The sequence below is a fragment of the Dermacentor silvarum genome, chromosome 8, assembly GCF_013339745.2.
Source record: "Dermacentor silvarum isolate Dsil-2018 chromosome 8, BIME_Dsil_1.4, whole genome shotgun sequence".
Taxonomy (NCBI): Eukaryota; Metazoa; Arthropoda; class Arachnida; order Ixodida; family Ixodidae; genus Dermacentor; species Dermacentor silvarum.
In genome coordinates this window covers 106,416,806-106,435,300 of record NC_051161.1, presented here as the reverse complement: position 1 = coordinate 106,435,300, position 18,495 = coordinate 106,416,806, and the positions used below count along the sequence as shown (strand labels likewise).

General features: G+C 46.5%; 1 protein-coding gene across 1 annotated transcript in view; it reads right to left on the bottom strand.

The window, feature by feature from the left end:
* LOC119461605 (single-minded homolog 2) overlaps window positions 1-14,712 on the bottom strand; it is a 108,949-nt gene extending 94,237 nt beyond the window's left edge. The window contains exon 1 of the mRNA XM_049655174.1: window positions 14,100-14,712. The gene's annotated coding sequence lies outside the window, so the exon portion shown is untranslated. The remainder of the gene's footprint in view (window positions 1-14,099) is intronic.
* Window positions 14,713-18,495: the final 3,783 nt, after the last annotated feature.

Here is an 18,495-nt window from a genome sequence, read left to right as displayed (position 1 = left end):
CGGCGTCAGTGAGTGAGCAGTTAATATCTCGCCTTGCCTCGTGTCGCCATCGCGCCCGCCTCAACACCGAAGCAAATCAACAGGATCGGATGACTCGCTACAATGCATTTCACCGCGTCGTTATGTTCAACCCTGGAGATGAAGTCTTATTGTGGACACCAACTTGAGTTCCTGGCCCGTGTGAAATGTTTCATTCACGTTTTATAGCACCCTACACTGTTGTCGAGCAAACTTCTCCAGTGAACTACCCCGTCACTCCCGCTGTCACGCCTTTCGATGTCCGCTACCGTGGCACTGCAGAAACCGTCCACGTTTCGCGCCTAAAAACCATTCGTAGGGCATACCGCACTGCTATAAACAGCGGCCAGGTTGCCCACTTCCGCGCGAGGGGGAAATTAGTGTGAGCACAATATTCATCCTTCATCTTCATCTGTATATAATCATCATCATCACGGTGAGCGTCATCTTCGTTCAGCGCGTGATTCAGCCGAATAAAGGCGTCGAGACAACAGCTGTGCTGCTGCCTTTCAGTATATTGACAGGTATGCTAGAAAGTAAATCATTAATCTACAGCAAGAAGAGTAATGGCCCCAGAATGGCGGCCTTGAAGCCATAAACAGCTGCTGCCGATTTGTAACGTTGAATTTCATTTTGCATTCTTTTTGTCATGCGGAGCAATGAATGATGATGCCAGCGATAACAGCGATGCGGCAGCGTCCGAGCTGCGAGGCACGTTCGAAACAACGATGAAGTTCGAAAAGAAAGGAAAATGAAATGGTTCGTTAAGAAATGCGGCCCATGAACACATGCCGTTCGGTGCAGAGGACTTAATGTCGATTTACTGAAGAAGGTTGCGCGCAGCGCCTTCTGAAAAAGTATGGTGCGCCAGTTTTGCAAAATATATATGGTTACTTGTAAAGCCATGCACGGGTAATATTTGCAGTATGGCAATAATACGTGCTCTCTCAACCTCTGCCATCTTAAAGTGCTGGTTCTGCAATAAAAGTTTATTCCTCCTCCTCAACCTCTGCACTATGCAATGGACGCTCGAGCGTTGGTCACAGTTTTGAATTGTGCTGAAGGTAGGTATTTTCATGTTTTAATTGTATATGGAGTCCTTACCGTCGCAAGTTTCTTGTTTCTTGGCATTTATAACATTGCTTCATTGATGGCATTCTTTTTAATGACATACATTAATACCAGAGACCGTCGCTCTGTTAGATCAGAAAAATATGCATTACAAGAAGGAACGTAGCTTCTACCTTCAAAAGCTTTGAAGCATCCAGTATTGCGTGCGTCTCCCTCTGTCACTCTATGCATTGCAGGGATCTCCACAATTCTTCCGTCAAAATACACTCTACAGCCAAAGGACATCATCCATATTCAAGGGCAAATTTCCAAGACACGGCGGGTGAAGACCCCCAGCACAGTCGAAGTGCTTAAGTGGCTGATATACCATTATCTTGCAGCTCTTTATTGAGGGACTCAATACACTGCACATCAGACAATGATGTTGGTGCGTGGCCAATTGTTTATCCAGCCATTTCATTCTGGCATGCAACCATGCAATCACATAATTTTGTTACCTTAATTCACCCTCCTTCATAGAAGTACAAGGAACAGCATCATATATACTTATTCCTTTTAAAACAATCCCATTTTGAGTAAATGAATTGCTGGCTTGTTTGTGTAGGCCTTTTTTTCCTTTATCAGGATACTTGCAATACGTCCTGTGTGTGTTGTTATGCTTGTGTAAAGTTTATTGCAATCACGCCATTCATTTCCGAGTATTCTCCATCACTTGCATTTCGCACTTTCTTCCGATTGTCATGTGTCTGCCACTTTTCTCACAATCTTGCTGCACTTAATTCTTGACTGCTATTTTCGTTTTCTTGGCTGTCCAGCAAGCTGATGAACGTTGAAGGAACATGACACAATTATTTATAATACTCCTTTTGGTGTGCGCTATTACAAGTACAATATCGCAAATGATAAAGTTCTGCCTCATTAACAATGGGCATGATTATTGCGCGAAGTTACAGCTTGAAACATAGCGAATATGAATTAAAGTAATATTAAGAAAGTGAGACAACAGCTTTCTGCACTCGTCGTCGCACCAGCGCCTGCGTGAAATCCCTCGATGCGCGCGCGCGCGCACGCACGCACGCACGCACGCACGCACGCACGCACGCACGCACGCACGCACGCACGCACGCACGCACGCACGCACACACACACACACACACACACACACACACACACACACACGCACGCGCACACGCACACGCACACACACACACACACACACACACACACACACACACACACACACACACACACACACACACACACACACACACACACACACACACACGATTGGCTTTGCTGGACCTAAAATAGTTTACCTAATTCGTAGTACTAACAAAGCGATTCCGTTTATGACATTTTATTTCTCGCTTTTTTTTGCTCAAAAATGCATTTTGTTCATTTTCACTTGCAAGAAAAGATTGTCTTCTTTGTTACTATCCAAGCACCTTTTTATTTTCCCCACTGCGTCGTCCGCAGGCGCTCGACCCAACCACAGAGAAAGAAATTTCTTTCTCTATGACCCAACTCTGCTGCTCCTGTAAACCCAAGAGGAACTAACGCAACGCGGCTTGGGGACCCGGAGTCTTGGGTCCCCAATTCTAAAACTGCCTACTGACCGGAATTTAGGGAATGCTGTAGAGGAGTAGTAGTTAAAGGGCTTCTACCTCTGGCTCTACATTTTAAGCCCCCTGAGCAGCACAAGTTGTTCACAAAGCTTTTATGTAAGTTCTAACCTAATACAGTCGCAACGCTGGTGTTCATAAGAAAGTAGATCGTATTTCATCGATAATGTTATCCCATAATTCCAATTGCTGACTATCGGACGCTATAGACACATTGAAGCTGAAAACACGTTACATGCTATGGAAACAGTTCCGTCGTTTAGTAATCTTTCGGTGTCTTTTCGTGATTTGTTCGGAGACATAAAATTCGTTTAATTGTTTCCTTTCCTCTTGTTAAAGTATTTCGCCTTACAAGCCCCAAAATATCTGTTCTGTTTTCTTTTTATTGCGATAGCAATTATATGGACACTCAAAAGCAGATTTCTGCCGTCGGCGTCGCCGTCGCCGTCGCCGTCGCCGTGAGGTTCCGTATGACGTCATTTGGAGAAGAAATCGTCGCCGCGCGCCGAACGCTGTATGTGCGAGTGAAAGGGCGCGAGGGGCGCGTCTTTCACGGGGAGTGAACGCACGGCGAAGAACAAACGCGCGTTCTGCGCCGTGCTCGCTTAAGGGCTGCAGAAGTAGGCGTCTCTGTTCTCCTTCACAATCACCATGTATGTAGAGCAAACGCGCCTTCTTCCGAAGAGGGAGAGGCCGTGGGGGAGGGGGAGGGAAGGGAGGCGACGTTTAGCTGCGGCACGCAGTGCCTATTTATATCAGAGGCTCCGGCAACAGTCACCAACGCCGCACGCATTTTGAGCGAACGCGGGCAAAACGCCGATGGCGTCGACAACAGTTCTGCGTGTTGCCGATGCTGCTGCATGTCCAAGTTTATACAGCTGATAAAGCTAATATCATTACTCCGTATAGCTCTCTACAAGTTTGCTATCGCAATTGATGCTTCGCCTTTCAGGTGAAACTGCGACAATTTTTTGTTGCCGTTGTTTGTTTGTGTGTGTGTGTGAGCGTCCTCATAATTTTTCTTTGCTCCCATTAATGTTGTCATTGCTGTGTATATTTATGTTTATGGGATATGCAGTCCTCCCCGGGGGCCTATCTTTCCGGAATCATTTAATTTAGCAAACAAAAAATGTCACAGTTTCGCCCTAAGGGCGAAGCAATGAATGCGATAGCAACACAGCAATGTCATACGAAGTAAGGTGAGCGGCTTTGGTAGCAACAACACGCAGAACTGTTGTCGACGCCATCGGCGTTTTGCCCGCGTTAGCTCAAAATGCGTGCGGCGTTGGTGACTGTTGCTGGAGCCTCTGATATAAATAGGCACTTGGTGCCGCAGCTAAACGTCGCCTCCCTTCCCTCCCCCTCCCCCACGGCCTCTCGCGCGTCCGAAGAAGGCGCGTTTGCTCTACATATATGGTGATTGTAAAGGAGAAAAGAGACGCCTACTTCTGCAGCCCTGAAGCGAGCACGGCGCAGAACGCGCGTTTGTTCTCCGCCGTGCGTTCACTCCCCGTGAAAGACGCGCCCCTCGCGCCCTTTCACTCGCACATACAGCGTTCGGCGCGCGGCGACGATTTCATCTCCAAATGACGTCATACGGAACCTCACGGCGACGGCGACGGCGACGGCGACACCGACGGCGACGGCGACGCCGACGGCAGAAATCTGCTTTTGAGTGTCCATATAATTGCTATCGCAATAAAAACTTTGAAGACGCTTAAGCTTCGCTTCTAAGAGTGGAGCGCAATTGCATTCAAAGATCCCCGACTGCTTCTGACGCTTCAGGGCAACTGCAGTTTATGTAACCGTAATGTTTACCTGGAAACGCTGGCGGCGAACGCTATGCACGAAGGCGAGCTTTCTGGTAGAATCTTGCGCGGGCCGATCCCGGAGGTACGTCACAGCCGCGCAGATAAAATGACATCATTTTTGCGGTTTCTGTTATTGTTTCGCACTTTTAATATCTAAGTATGAGCAGACTTAACACAAAAAAATCACCGCCCAAGCACTCCGTACAGATGGTTAACCAGCGGAGCTGAAACGTGCGGCACCGGTATTTATGATTGCGTTAATCCCGACGGTACATTAAAGTCTTTCTCAATTATTGGTAGGTGTTTGTGTTTCTTAATGAGGTTACACACACGTTCGGCTGCGGCGGAGAAAACGACGTCACCTGACAGTATATGCCCGCAGTCCGCCGTTGTGGCATTGCCGCTTGCGATTCTGCAAAATTAAATTGCTTGACAATTAAATCTGTCCGTCACGTAAGACAATTAATGGATCAAACCCCATTAAGGAATGGCTCGTACCCCCGTCAACAAGGCCTCCCCATTACGAGGACAGAAGAGAAGTGAAATTCTACGCTGGAATGATGAGCGGCAACTGAGCCAGCTCCGGAAGAAGACGACGAACGCGGGAGGAGTGGCACGAGCGCGTTCGCGCGGTTGCGCCGAGGGACGCCAACGAGCCAGCTGTGGAAGAAGACGACGCTCGAGCCATTGCTGCTGATGATAGTTTTCGGCGTACAGGATACACACGGACGAATAGGTTAGCCACATGCAGCTTCGTTGTAAAAGGCATGCGCCGTCGGTCTTTTGTTTCGTGACATTTGTTTGTGGGCTGTAATTGTCAAAATTCCGAGAAATAGCTTTGTCAAGAATTCAAGAGAAGGTATGAGCAACTTTAGTGATGGAATGGTGTGGCAGTATAACCCGCATATAACGCATGTCGTATAGCAAGGCGTTGTATGTACATATACCTAAATATATACGAAAATTTTTGCTCACGGACAACTCCGTCGACTCAGATACCCACACCAGATTTTGGCGTCGCGGGGCCCTTAACAGTATGGTGTTAAAATTGTTTGATTTGCACGCTTTGTCCTTGATTAGGTCTGATATTTCATACGTGGTTTCGGAAAGCAGTATATACTGTCGATTTTTTTCTGTTCTTTTCTTTTTTTTCTTACGCAACTTGGTGGGTATGGCGTTGGGCTGCTAAGCACGAGGACGCCTGTTGGATTGCCTTCTGCAGCGGCCGCATTTCGATGGAGGCTAAATGCAAGAACGCTCTAGAACCGTGCATTGGGTGCCCGTTAAAGAACCTCGGGTGGTTGAAAATAATCTGGAGTCCCCGCTACGGGCGTGTCTCGTAATCAGGTCGTCGCTTTGGCACATAAAACTCTAAAGTTAAATTTTTTAGTTTTTTTTTCCCTGAAAATGACTATATGTATATCATAGAAAACTGTGTGCTTCGGTTCCTATGTCACAATATGCAAGAAGTGCTAAGTTTTTATTTTTCCCGCTGTTTTATAATTGCCAATTTATTATTTTTAGTGCGTATCGCCGGGGCCAAGGTTGATCGGCCAACGACGGTTGCAGGGAGCCTGGACAAGTTTAGATTTAATTTATTAAGAGCGCTTTCTTCCAATTTCTTAAGTTCGTTTAATAAAGAGTTCTCTGTTCGGTTCAACCGCAGCTGCGTCTTCTTGGTGAGGACCACCCAGGACCTCAGAAAGAAGTCACGGTTCTTCAATGCTCAGGTGGGTATTAAACAAGAGTAACATCAAACATGAAACAAAACCATGAATAATAATGCTTTTTAATCAGGCTATACACAACCCTAGTCATCTCACTAAACACTGTACTTTTTAAATGGTCCCGGCATTTGTACGCGTTTAACACCGGCGTGACGGTGGCGCCCCCGTCACGCCGGTGGCTTTTCGGGAAAGGACCACGAGCGTGGCTGGGTGTCTTTAGGGACTAAGCGGGAAGGATACGTTTTTCCTGACTCCTCACACATCATGCAAGCAAGCACACACGCACGGACGCACACACACACGCACGCTGCGCCAGTACACAAAGGCAGTGTAGACTTGCAAACGGGCAAGATGCACACCGCCCATGAGGACGCTGGGGAATAGAACTGAGGGCACAGAGAGGCGGCAAGGCCTACATCGTATACGGCGACTATTTACTCAAGAACCCCGATCACTGGCAGTCCGCAATGGCTCTATACCCCCCTATACCCTGAGCCATCACTGATGCCACTCGAAAGGACTTACGGGTTCCCGGATGAGTGTCGTTTAGGGTGGATCCAGTTTCCACGCCCTCAGTACGCAGACGAACAAAGGGTAGCAGTGAAAGTTACATAAAAAAAGACAAAACAATAACAAGGGGTGCTGAACGAGGGTTGGGTGGAGGACGACGAGAGGGGAAGTTAGAAAAGCAATGTGTCCCTGCCGCTCAACAAAGTGCCGAACGCGGGCCGATAGTTTCTCGCCGGCGAGCAGCTGAACACTCTCCCAGGGATCGCTTTACCCGGAAACACTCGTGCTTGTTTAAAAGTGCGCGGTGCTTTGTGTATGGGTTTTGAAGATTTTGAGGGCTGCGCTAAGCTGGCCGTCTACGAAAACTGTTTGCAGGGAACTCGTGGGATTTGTGAGCAGTACTTATGGCTCGCGAGGTTTGTTTGCCTTTGGGAGAAAGGCTAGTGTTTCATTATTATTATTATCATTTTTCGTATTTATACTGGTCCCTCTGCCGCACATGTTCTAACAGCGCACAAATTAGCTGTATATATGTTTATGGCGACACGTTTACGAGCAGTTTGCTGAGTTCTGCTGTGCTTTCGTCTCTTTCAAGTAATCTTGCATCGCCCTTCTGCTGGGATTACGTGGTTTTCTGCATTTGGGACAGTGTGCCCGGTGTAAAAAAAAAAAAAAAAAAAAAAAAAAAAAAAAAAAAAAAAACCTAGCGACAACAAAGGCAGTTCGTCGGCTACCTTATGTTGGCAATGATTCTAGTTACGGGCTTTTGGTACCAGACATGTAGTTATGGCTGGACCTACCCAAATACAACGTCAAGCTCAACAAAGGTTTTGTACAAGAGATATTCGGTGTGAAAGCTGGAAGCATGTGAATGAGTGCATGATTTAATGAGTGAGTTAGTAAGTGAATGAATGAGGTAATGTGTGAGTGCGTGCGCGTACACGTGCAGCTTTAGCCATACAGGTTGATGATGGCCTCGTCTACATACCCCCGGTGATCATTGTGGGGTTGGTTGTCCTCCATAAACATCAACAGCGAGTGCGATCCCTTCCTCCTCACCTACGTTTCGATGTTTCAAATATAGGTCTCGATGCCGCATCAAATAGTACGATCAGTCACCATTTGCAGTGTAGAATGTCCAGACGAGGAAGCTTATCTGCTTTAACATGGTAAATTTCGACATCCACAACGAAGACGATGAACATTAAGATTGATAAAAGCCACGTGCCGTGAAAGCTCGAACCATGTGTGAAGGTAAAGCATAGCTTCGTCTCACCGCAGTCATCTTTCACTGCAATCTAATCCATTTCCAGCGAGAGTAGTGGACATATCTATACCACCAAATGCAGTCGAGCGCAATGGGTGAGTTGCTGTTGTTTAGTTTTAGAAAGTGAGTGTAGAACGAGGGCCAAGGCGAAGAAAGGTGGCCCGTGGCACCTGCGTCGTGTCCTGTCAACATTCTTCGCCTTTCCCCTCCTTCTACGCGCCTTTTCGGAAATATGTACCTTCCCCACGCACTTCGACCTGTTTCTTGCTTACTCCGTCCTATAGGGGGCGCATTGTTCGGAATGACTCGATTACGCATTCAATTGTTTGTAGAAAACGGCGTAGCAAGGAGCTTCAAGTCAGCTTCAAGTACCGCGGTCATCTTAACTCTATTAGAGAAGTCGTTTCCAGAAAGTTCTTTCCTCATCGACACTAGCCTAAAAGTGCTATAATACGTGCCCACTCGTTCTTAGCAACGTGACGCTTAGGTACACTGTAGAATTCTTCTTTTCTGAGGAAACAAAACACTAAGTGAAAAATATGGCTATTTTGCTGCACACCTTTCATGTTTCTCTCTCTTTCTGTAGTTTCACTAACGCTTATTGTGGATGGCCGTCCTCCGTTATTTAAAAATTCCCCTCATGTTTGCAACTTTCCGAGATTTCGAAAGATCCAAATGCTGGGCGATCCTTGTTGTAAAGAAGGAGATTGATTGTAAGACGTCACGAGCATACATGTAACCACGCTACAAAGAACATTTGGGAAGTGACAAATGCACCTGGCACATATTAACAGAAAATTTTTTTGGAGGGGGGGGGGGCGATACGTGCCCGGTGGGCTAGCCACCACGGCTGCGCCACTCAATTCCGCTCATTGACTGAATTGGCAACCACCTGGTCATTGCTACAGGCTGCGAACGTCACGCGGTGCACACGGCACGCGATCAGCAGAAGCCGACACCGACATTTTGTCACTTCTAGACGGTTGCCGGAAGTCAGGCAGCGAGAGGACATTGTCGGGTCGTTTTTCGGACCACTGGTGTCGCGATGTCGGGATGCGCAGTCACGCGCGACTTTGCGTGCTTTGCGTGCTGTCGGTGAAGCGTGGAAAAATATTTACGTGAGACATAGTGTAATGAAAATGATGAAATGTATTATTTCGGGACGTAACAACACTTTTTTCATGAGAAACCATGCGTTGAATTAAGAATTAATAACTTATTAAATGATGTCATCTGATGGGCTGGCTACTTAGCACTGAATAATTATCCTCGTGGCGGAAGTGGTCTGGTGACTGAATGCTGAAGCTCCCCAATCGTATATTGTGCGAAATGGTTTAACAGGTTGGCTAACGTTAGCTGGGACACCTTCAATAAGAGCATAAAAAGTGCCATCAGTACATTGGTCTCCTAACAAAATAGCTAGGGCTAAGTAAGAACTGTGTTTGCGTCATCAACACACACACCACCCCGGTCGTAAACGTGGGCTAGTTTCGTAAATTTAAACGCATCTTTTGTTCGTGGAGTCATGAACATTTGGCTAAATCGCTGAGGGTGACCTTTGACACTTTCTTCCATACGCATTTATCAACTTTTGTTGAACTAAAATTGACGGCACCTGTAAAGAAACATCGACAAAGTGAAATGAAGGTTACCTGAGCAGTGTATGCCTCAGGTAACAGTGTGTAAGCGCCATCGATGAGAAATATGACCCTACAGTGGAGCCGTAGGCGTGAGAAGGCTCGCGCTTTAATGGATAGAGACAACCTTTAACGCGGGTCATTGCTGCCGGAATTACTATTTAAGAGAACTGCACGATGTAGCCACAGAGGAGGTCACCAATGTAATGTACTCATGGGTAACGAAGCTCATTGGTTAACCAGAAATGTCACCAGAATGGTTAGCCACAATAATCAGAGAAATCTTTGAAGCTCTTTATTTTCTATATGCTGTTCTGACTACAACCTACGAGCTTCGTGGAAACGTTCGCATATTTTTGCCCCGCATATTTATCGGACACGTAAAGCGGCGTACGTACTTGCAGAAAAAAAATTTAGCAGCCCTTTGTCGGTATGGAGGGACACATGAAGCATAAACGGGAGCATAAATGAATAATTTGTGAACACATTTTGATGATTAACAGCGTCTAATGAACAGTGTGTTTTATAGGCTGTGAAATATTGCAGCTTGCATGTGATATCGTAATACATGTGGATGAAATCTAATATTTCAATGAAGAGAATTGTTGGTACGAAATATTCGCGTTCGAATATCCGGTTCAACAAACCGGATATTGAGTATATTCGGTTTTGTAAAACCGGATAACCACATAACCGGTTTTAAAGACAGCAGTCATTTTCCTCCACTTAAGCCGGATATCCGGTGTGACGAATATTAGCAAGTACTACTCCTTACCAAGTGGAGTTGAGTCTGAAAGGTGATATAATATATATACAGGCAAACTAACGGCGATGACGCAATGGAACTGGCCGCAAACAACCTCGCACCATCCCTCCCACCTTGCTCGACTAGGCCACCTACGCGGCTTCACACTGCAGCTCTGTATTACGGAGCAATTCGGTAAGAAACATTAACACTTCCCGCCTTTATACAGTCAAACCCGGATATGTAGAACCCATATATAACGAATTATTTTGTATACCGAACAGCAGTACAATCCCCTTGCAAATGTTTGTATGAATTTTTTATTTCATATATCGAATTATGCCTATATATCAATTTTATTGTGATCCCCCATCAGATTCTATATATCTGGGTTCGACTGTATACAATGCCTTCTCGGGAACATGATTGTCACTTGCACTTGTGGGCAGGACAATTTCAAACTTCAGTCCAGTACCAATACAGTACAGACTAATCAATGAAGATTATTGTCCCAAAGACCTTCATATTGCATAATAGACGATGACGCACTATAAGTCCTGTCTTGCACCACAAGGCGGGAGTGTGCCTTGCACAGGCGCGGATGGGATAAACGAGGACGGATTTAGTTTATTCAAGTTCCTTAGTCACACCACACGGTGTGTGCGGTGGAAATTACGTACAACGAACCTAGGTGGCTTAAAGGGGTACTGAAATGACATTTCTGGCCATTCACCTTCTTGCGTTAAGTGAAAGCCCGACACTTCTCAAACGTAGAAAATATTGTGACGACCCTCAGGCCGCTGTTAAGAATTTGATAACACAGGTTTTCTACAGCCAGCTTCGGTTTTGTTTCTCAGGAGGATACTGTGGCGTGACCTTCCGACGGAATATACAGGGTGTTTCAGCGAACACTTTCAAAAATTTTTAAAGGTTGCCTGTGGCAGATAGCCCAATTCTAGGTAATGAGCTGGTCTACTCGAAGAGGCGGACATTCCTTGCACAAGAAATTGCAATGCATAATCGACTAATTAACAAACATTCACTAATTAAGTTTTATCTGATTGCCTGATGGCCCATACTGCAATTTACAAATTGTAGCCATGGAGTTCGCAAGGCGGATCCACTTGGAACGAATTCTCGGGATGGCGCCAGTTTCGAGATAGTAATTCTCGAACTTTGCGGAGAAATGCACTGGCGTTCCAGTTACTTTCTTAAAAAAACCTCGCTTCATGCCTTGAAGCACAAAAGTAACTGGAACGCCAATGCATTTCTCCGCAAAGTTCGAGAATTAATATATCGAAACTGGCGTCATCCCGAGAATTCATTCTAAGTGGATCCGCCTTGCGAACCCCAGGGCTACAATTTGTAAATTGCAATATGGGCCATCAGGTAATTAGATAAAAACTTATTCAGTGAATTTTTGTTAATTAGTCGGTTATGCATTGCAATTTTGTGCGCAAGTTATGTCCGCCGCTTCGAGTAGACCAGCTCATTAACTAGAATTGGGCTATCTACCAAAGGCAACCTTTAAAAAATTTTGAATGTCTTGGCTGAAACACCCTGTATATGTGGTCACGTGTAAGCTGTACATTGGCGATGTTTTGATACTTGCTCCGGCTTGCTCGGTCGCCTCGCATGCTGCTACTCAGTGTGAGGGCCGATGTCGCAGCATAATCAATGAGAGAGCGAGCTGGAGCGAGTTTCAAAAGGTCGCCAATGTCCTGCTCCCACACGGCCACATACTGCGTCGGGACGTCACGACACAGTATCCTCGTAGGAAACGAAACTGAAACAGGCTGTCGAAAACCTATTTTATCAAATTATAAACGGCACTCTGAGGATTGTCACTATTTTTTTTTTGCAGAGTCTAGAGCTCCAGTACCTGCATTTAACACACGCACAAATATATATATATTTGTCGAAAATATCAAATCAGTGTGCCTTCAAGAAAGCCTACTTCACAACTATTTTCGTGTTCAGAGGAACCTTCTTCGTTGGCCTTAACTTCAGCGCTGGGCTCGAAACACTCTTCTTCTTCTTTCTGGGGTTTTACGTGCCAAAACCACTTCTGATTATGAGGCACGCCGTAGTGGAGGGCTCCGGATTAATTTTGACCACCTGGGGTAACACTCTCAGCAGCTTCGTTGTCTGATGCACAGCGATATGTGAAATTGAGACACTTAAAAGAATTGTAAAGCCGGCCTATATGGGGCTGAAATGGGGTGCGAGACTTGGCTGCGTCGTGTTCACTACAACGTGGGAAAGTCTTGTTACTGAAACCGCCTTGCGGAAACTGTCTTGCCGACACGAACCATGCAGTTGCCCCTTTCAAACATCAAACCTATGCTGCAATTACTGCTACAGTGTTTGCCCCTTCAGAAGTAAACTCAGCACGCTTTACATGAAGGAAAAGGTTGCGCGAAAGGAACTCTTAATGTGGACTGTTCATGCCATTACCACAACACCTCTATTGGTTATGCTGAAAAATCAGAAGGCGGCGTCCAGAATGTCCAATATAGCTGCATGAGTGCGGTTTAGATAAGTTGTCACCGCAGCTTATCTGTATTATTCAGCGAGTAAGACTTCATCATCATGTGGTTCATGTCTGGAGGGATAGATGGCAGGCGCGTCGGATACAGATGCCTATCAACAGAAGATTAGGATGTGATCTTTTTCACTACATAGACTGTTTGATGCATGAATAAATCCTGTTGGGCATTTTGGGGCTTCGAATAGTACTCAGTAGGACATTACAGTTGAAGTAAGGTGCCCAGGACCATATATATTGGTAAAATTGAATTGAGAGGTGCACAGATTAATCTCAAGTTCATCGTGCGGTTGACTGATCGATTGATAGTACTGGAGCAACTCCGACACTATCAAATATGCGCATTTGTAGCCGGCTCCTGAATCATTTTTGCCGAGTTTGACTCTTTTTTTGCACGTCGCCCCAGTCCTAATGCGGTTGCCATGACTGGAAATTGAAGCCGTGTCCTCGTTCTCGGCTGCAGAATGCCCTAGTCCCGCAGTCACAGCGGCATGGCAGTCACAAGTGATAACAGGCATAGTATGAGCCTATGAGGCGTACGTAGGAGTACGTTAACGTGTCGTGGCAACCGTTGTAGCTTTACTACGCGTTCTCAAAAAAGTGGGACGGCGGGTTTCTTTTTGTTAATTCCAACCCTCACTGTACACTGCCTTCATTGCTTCATCCTACAAAATAAAGATCGGTCTCACTATAAGTATTGCTTTCAAGACGTCCTCGTAGGAAAACTTGCTTTATACGTTCGCTAAACCATCCACCTTGATTTCAAGGTTTCTTCCGCGGAGTCGCCAATGAGTGCAGATGCGTACGGCTATGCTTCTGCAAATTCATGGCTTGAAGCGAGTTTCCTTCAAATGCTGTGAAGTACCGCGAAAATAACTAAAGAACTAATGGAAATATGTGTGGGGAAGGGAAGATTGAAGGGATAACGATGTACATGTGGTGAGACATGGTCAGTCAGTTCTGTTCAGTGTGCTTAGCCCTGCGCAAAGCGAAGCCTTCAAATAGAAACGCTCAGAAGTACGTCAGAACCATGTTATTAGCTGCCGAGGGTGCTTCAACAGAGAAATTCCGAGAGCAATTCCTATGTACTGCTTCAGGTTCAGCGCACGATGGCCTGAATTGCACGATGGGGATCTAACTTACCTCAGTCGTGCTGTAGCCTCCTCATCGCCGAAGCACGTGGAATGTCCGGCAAGGCCAGTGCCACCAGGAATTCCTCAAAGGCATCTTCATTCTCGTGCGGTAGCCGCCATGGCGCACAACTCGGTTCAGATCTTGCTTACAGTTTTCCGCCTGGTTCGGTTCCCGCTGGCCGAAATGGTGGGACAATGTCGCCGTACACGTTTGGCGATGCAGTGCTTGAGTGATTGAGTGTATGAGTTCCAATATCAAAATGAGTAGGCAAAAACTGCACTTTTGCCGACTAGCATCGCCGATGTAACGCTAAAGCGTCACCATTCCCGTTGGGAATAACATGTAGAACCGGGCAGAGACTTCGCATCGTGCGGGAACATGAAGTCAGTCGCTGTTCGGGACATGTCCAGGCCGCTGCCGAACGGAGGCGGTGCAGGTAGCGGGATTCAGTGGAGTGGAGAAAACGGGAGAGGGTGTTACGCGCAAAATGTGAGTGAGGAGAAAAGTCATTGCGTTTTTCTATTGCGGGTTGTTACGCTACTGCGTCTCTCTCTCTCTCTTTTTGTCGACTGCAAACAACGACAAACAAGCACCGCATACCTGACACGCGTTACGTCCGGCCGAAGAGGTGCACAGCCGGGAAGCTGCACGAGGTGGGAAAGGGGGCAGAGCTCTTTCGAGAGCCCCGCCCACCGAGAAGGGGAACCCCCGGTCTCTTGTCACCTACGCCGCCATCCCATTCGCCCAGCTGGGCTCAGGTTTGTGGAGGAGGAGAGGTGGGATGCCCTTCCTCAATCGAACGGCTTTGCGCCGCGCTCCGCAACTGCGGCGGAACGCTCCGCCCTAATGTCATTGTTCTCTCCTCCCACAAGTGCTGGAGCTACGCCGTCTCTCTCTCTCTCTTTCGCTCTCTCATCCAGATTTCGTTTAAACCTTGCCCTTTACTGGGCCGATTCGCGATTATCGCGTATCGCGCACCTACCGAAACAGCTGTGGTAGCTCGCCGCCTGTAAAGTGGCACCTTTTTATGTAAACCTGAGACGCGTGAACACAGCATGAGTGGACTTTTTAAGGAGCTGTGTTTTAATACCATGTGCCACCGTTCTTCAGGCGTGCGAAAAGAACGCACTCCTTCTCCTTATCTTACCGAGCGCAGTATGCTATAGGTGGATTTAAAGCTTTCTCGAATCGGTAGTACGTAGGCTGTCTTTACTGAGAGAAATGGGAAATATATGAGTTGGCAGGAGGTGGTAGGTAAAAATAACTCCGATTTCGCCGAGAGAGCGAGAGATAAAGAAAAGGAAATATTGGAACCCATGAAACAACGCGTCTTTCTGCAGAAGCTGTATGCTTTACACGTGCGCTGCTCAACGCCACTGACCAAACAGGCTTCCTCGTGCGCATAATCTTTTCAGTGTACCGTCACTTCTGTTACCCGGATGCACCCTACTTGGAGCTGGATACGGAGGTACACGTGGACGCAGTATGTGCTTAGAGCTCTCTTGAAAAGAAAGAAAAAGTACATTGCAGAGTAGCAACCTTGGCACAACGTAAGGGCCTACGATGATCATGTCAGCGAATGTCTCGCTCATTCACACATTATTTGCCGAGTGGGGTTTAATCAAGGGCCTCTGAAATCAGAAAAGCACGTTATTGGGAATAGTATGTCTGATCCTTCTCTTGAGATTTGTATTCAAATCGAGATACTCAAGTTGTAGAATTACATAATTGCTTTGTTGCAATTTGGGCATTCTCGTGAATTGAGTTGGTGCAACAGGACCCAGTTTGTCGGCTTCTGCGTAGAAAAGTTGGTTGGGCTATGAAGTAGGCACTAAATCGATTTTATTTAAAAGCCTTAATAAATAACCTCCTGTTATTATATAAATAAATAACCTCCTGTTATCTTATAGCATGCCCTTGCATGTTTCTTAAAAATATTTCGTATTATTCTATTGACATATATAGTTCACATTTAAGTGTAAGCTTGTTTTAAATTACTGAAATAATGAAGTCATTACGCGAAAGCTGAAATGGTGGCGTAGTACAAGTTGTTGTGCTAACACCACAGCATCCTGTTTGAAGTCACATTCGCAGAAGACGTTGGCGTTCTTGTATTTTGAGCTCTCTACACGTTAAAGAAGTTTGGAATACAGCAATCTGATAAGGTTGACACGGAATCTCATTCGAATTTTACGGAAGATGGCCACAGGACCACCCTTACAAAATGTGTCAGAACGGAACCAGAACCACTTGGCAATGCCAATGTAAAATACGTTCTATAGGTTATTGCATGCCTTGACGCGCTGACGTAGCACAACGACAGGTACACGTCATATCGGAGCGCAGCCACACAGACTCGGGGCCTAGTTTCTTTCTTACATCCACGCCAAAACTCAGTGAAACACGTTACCACTGGGACTCTACAATGGGACTCGGTCCAAGATTGCTCTGCCTATACTGGGTCCTAGTTAAGTTTGCGTAAATAGTCTGCGGTGCCGCGCGATGACCGCCTTGTCGAAACCAGCGCTTGGTACAAGCGTCGCTTATGCCGAGATTGGCCTGTGCTGCTTTGTTTGCTGTTTCAGCATAGATTTGTTATATCGGTTTTTCATATTTCATTGAAATATTTCGTTGAAAGGGCACATCAATCGAAAGCCCAGCTAGAAGTACAAGCGGCAATAGCACAGTGGCTGTGCTCTTCTAACGAGTCAAGGACATCCACAACTTGTCGTTAAATTTCTATCGTGAGATGCGATCACTGCGACGAAGTATCATAGGTTGCACTTCGTTTGCTAGTAATGCAGAAGTAGTTTGAGGTGGCGGAACTCACAACACCCCATCGCGTCAACAGTTCCACGTATTGGTCATCAAGGCGTCGTAGCAGTGGTTTCACTCCTCTCTGAGCTCTTTTTTCCCCTTTACGTATTATTGCAAAATTTCCCTAGATTTGGAGAAATTTTGACGTTTCCCTAAGCAAGACCTATCCCCAGGTCTAGAAAAAATGTGCGCGCACACATTAGCGTTATGCTGAGCAGGTGTGTGCCTTTACATCGTGGTGCGTACATTGGCCTGAGTGAAACTAACACTAAACATCAAGATGCGTACGTCTAACTAGGACCTACCATCCCGTCGGCTGAGTACGCTTCGAAGAGGCTGACTTTGGACGTATACAAGCGGGTGCAGTGGCAGAGGAGGTGCGCGATGGTCTCCTCACGGTTACAGTGGTCGCATATACTTGAGTCAGCCATTCCAATGAGGAAGGAGTATGAGTTTGAGAAAGCTGCGCCCAATCGAACAGGCACAATAGTGTCCTACCAGGAGAGGTTCGGTGGCAATCGCCGTTTGCAGTGATGGATCAAGCATGCACAAACGAAAGTTGCAATTCTCTGGCAAAGAGGAATCGTGATGTCCCGAGCAATTTCTTTAAGTTCCCTCACTGTGTCCGTTCTTGACTGTGGTGTGATCATTGTCAGTGCGTTATCGGGGGATGATCTAGCAGCCTCATCAGCCGAAATGCCGAAAATTTGCTTAAATGCGACAATGGCCAGTTAGCCACTGGAAAATAACATCGTGCCCTTTTTCAACAGTGCGATTGTAAATCTCTATTATGTTTTAAATAATCAGTACATGACGCAGTGCCGCCTGCCGGCTTTGAAGAGCTGCTTATAATCACAGAAGACTGCCCATTTGCATGGCGGTTCTCGTTCAATATATTTAACAGCGGCATGAATAGTGGTAATTTCTGATTCCTGTGGGTATGGTCACATGCGTGCGGCGTTCTAAATTTCACTGCGACCGGGCGGGCCGGAACAAAGCCGCGGCAGTTGAATAGGTAGGCGTGACTGAACCGTCCGTGTACACGTGAACGCGGTCTGCGTACATTTCGTGCAATAGTGACTGTCATGGTTACCGGTGCACGAGACATGAAGCAGGACAGACACACAAAATCGAGCAATGTTGTCGGTGAGGTTATCCCCGTAGCATAGGACGGTGCCGTTGTCCTCGGACCAAGCCTTTGCTGGCCACCACGGTGCACAGCCGCGGGGCGTGGAGGATCAAGCCCGACTGGTGCACGGCCACTGGTGTCCTCCTCCTATACTCAACTCTTCGATATCGACGCCATTGGTTCACCGCCCTGTTGTTGTTGTCTTCGCCCAGTCTCCTAGCGGACTTCTTCCTTCTTTTCTTAGAGCCGTGTTCTCCCATTTCCCACCGCGCTCCTTCCAGACCACGTCAACCTTCTTCCTCTTCCTTCTTCTCTTCTTTTTTCTTCTCCTCATCACAGTGACAGAGTAAGCTACTTTAAGAGTGCTGACAATGTCTGGGCATTATTTGAAATCCCTGGTATTTGAACGCGTTTTTGAGGTTTCTGCATACACCACAAGGGAGATGGAGATCTTGCAGC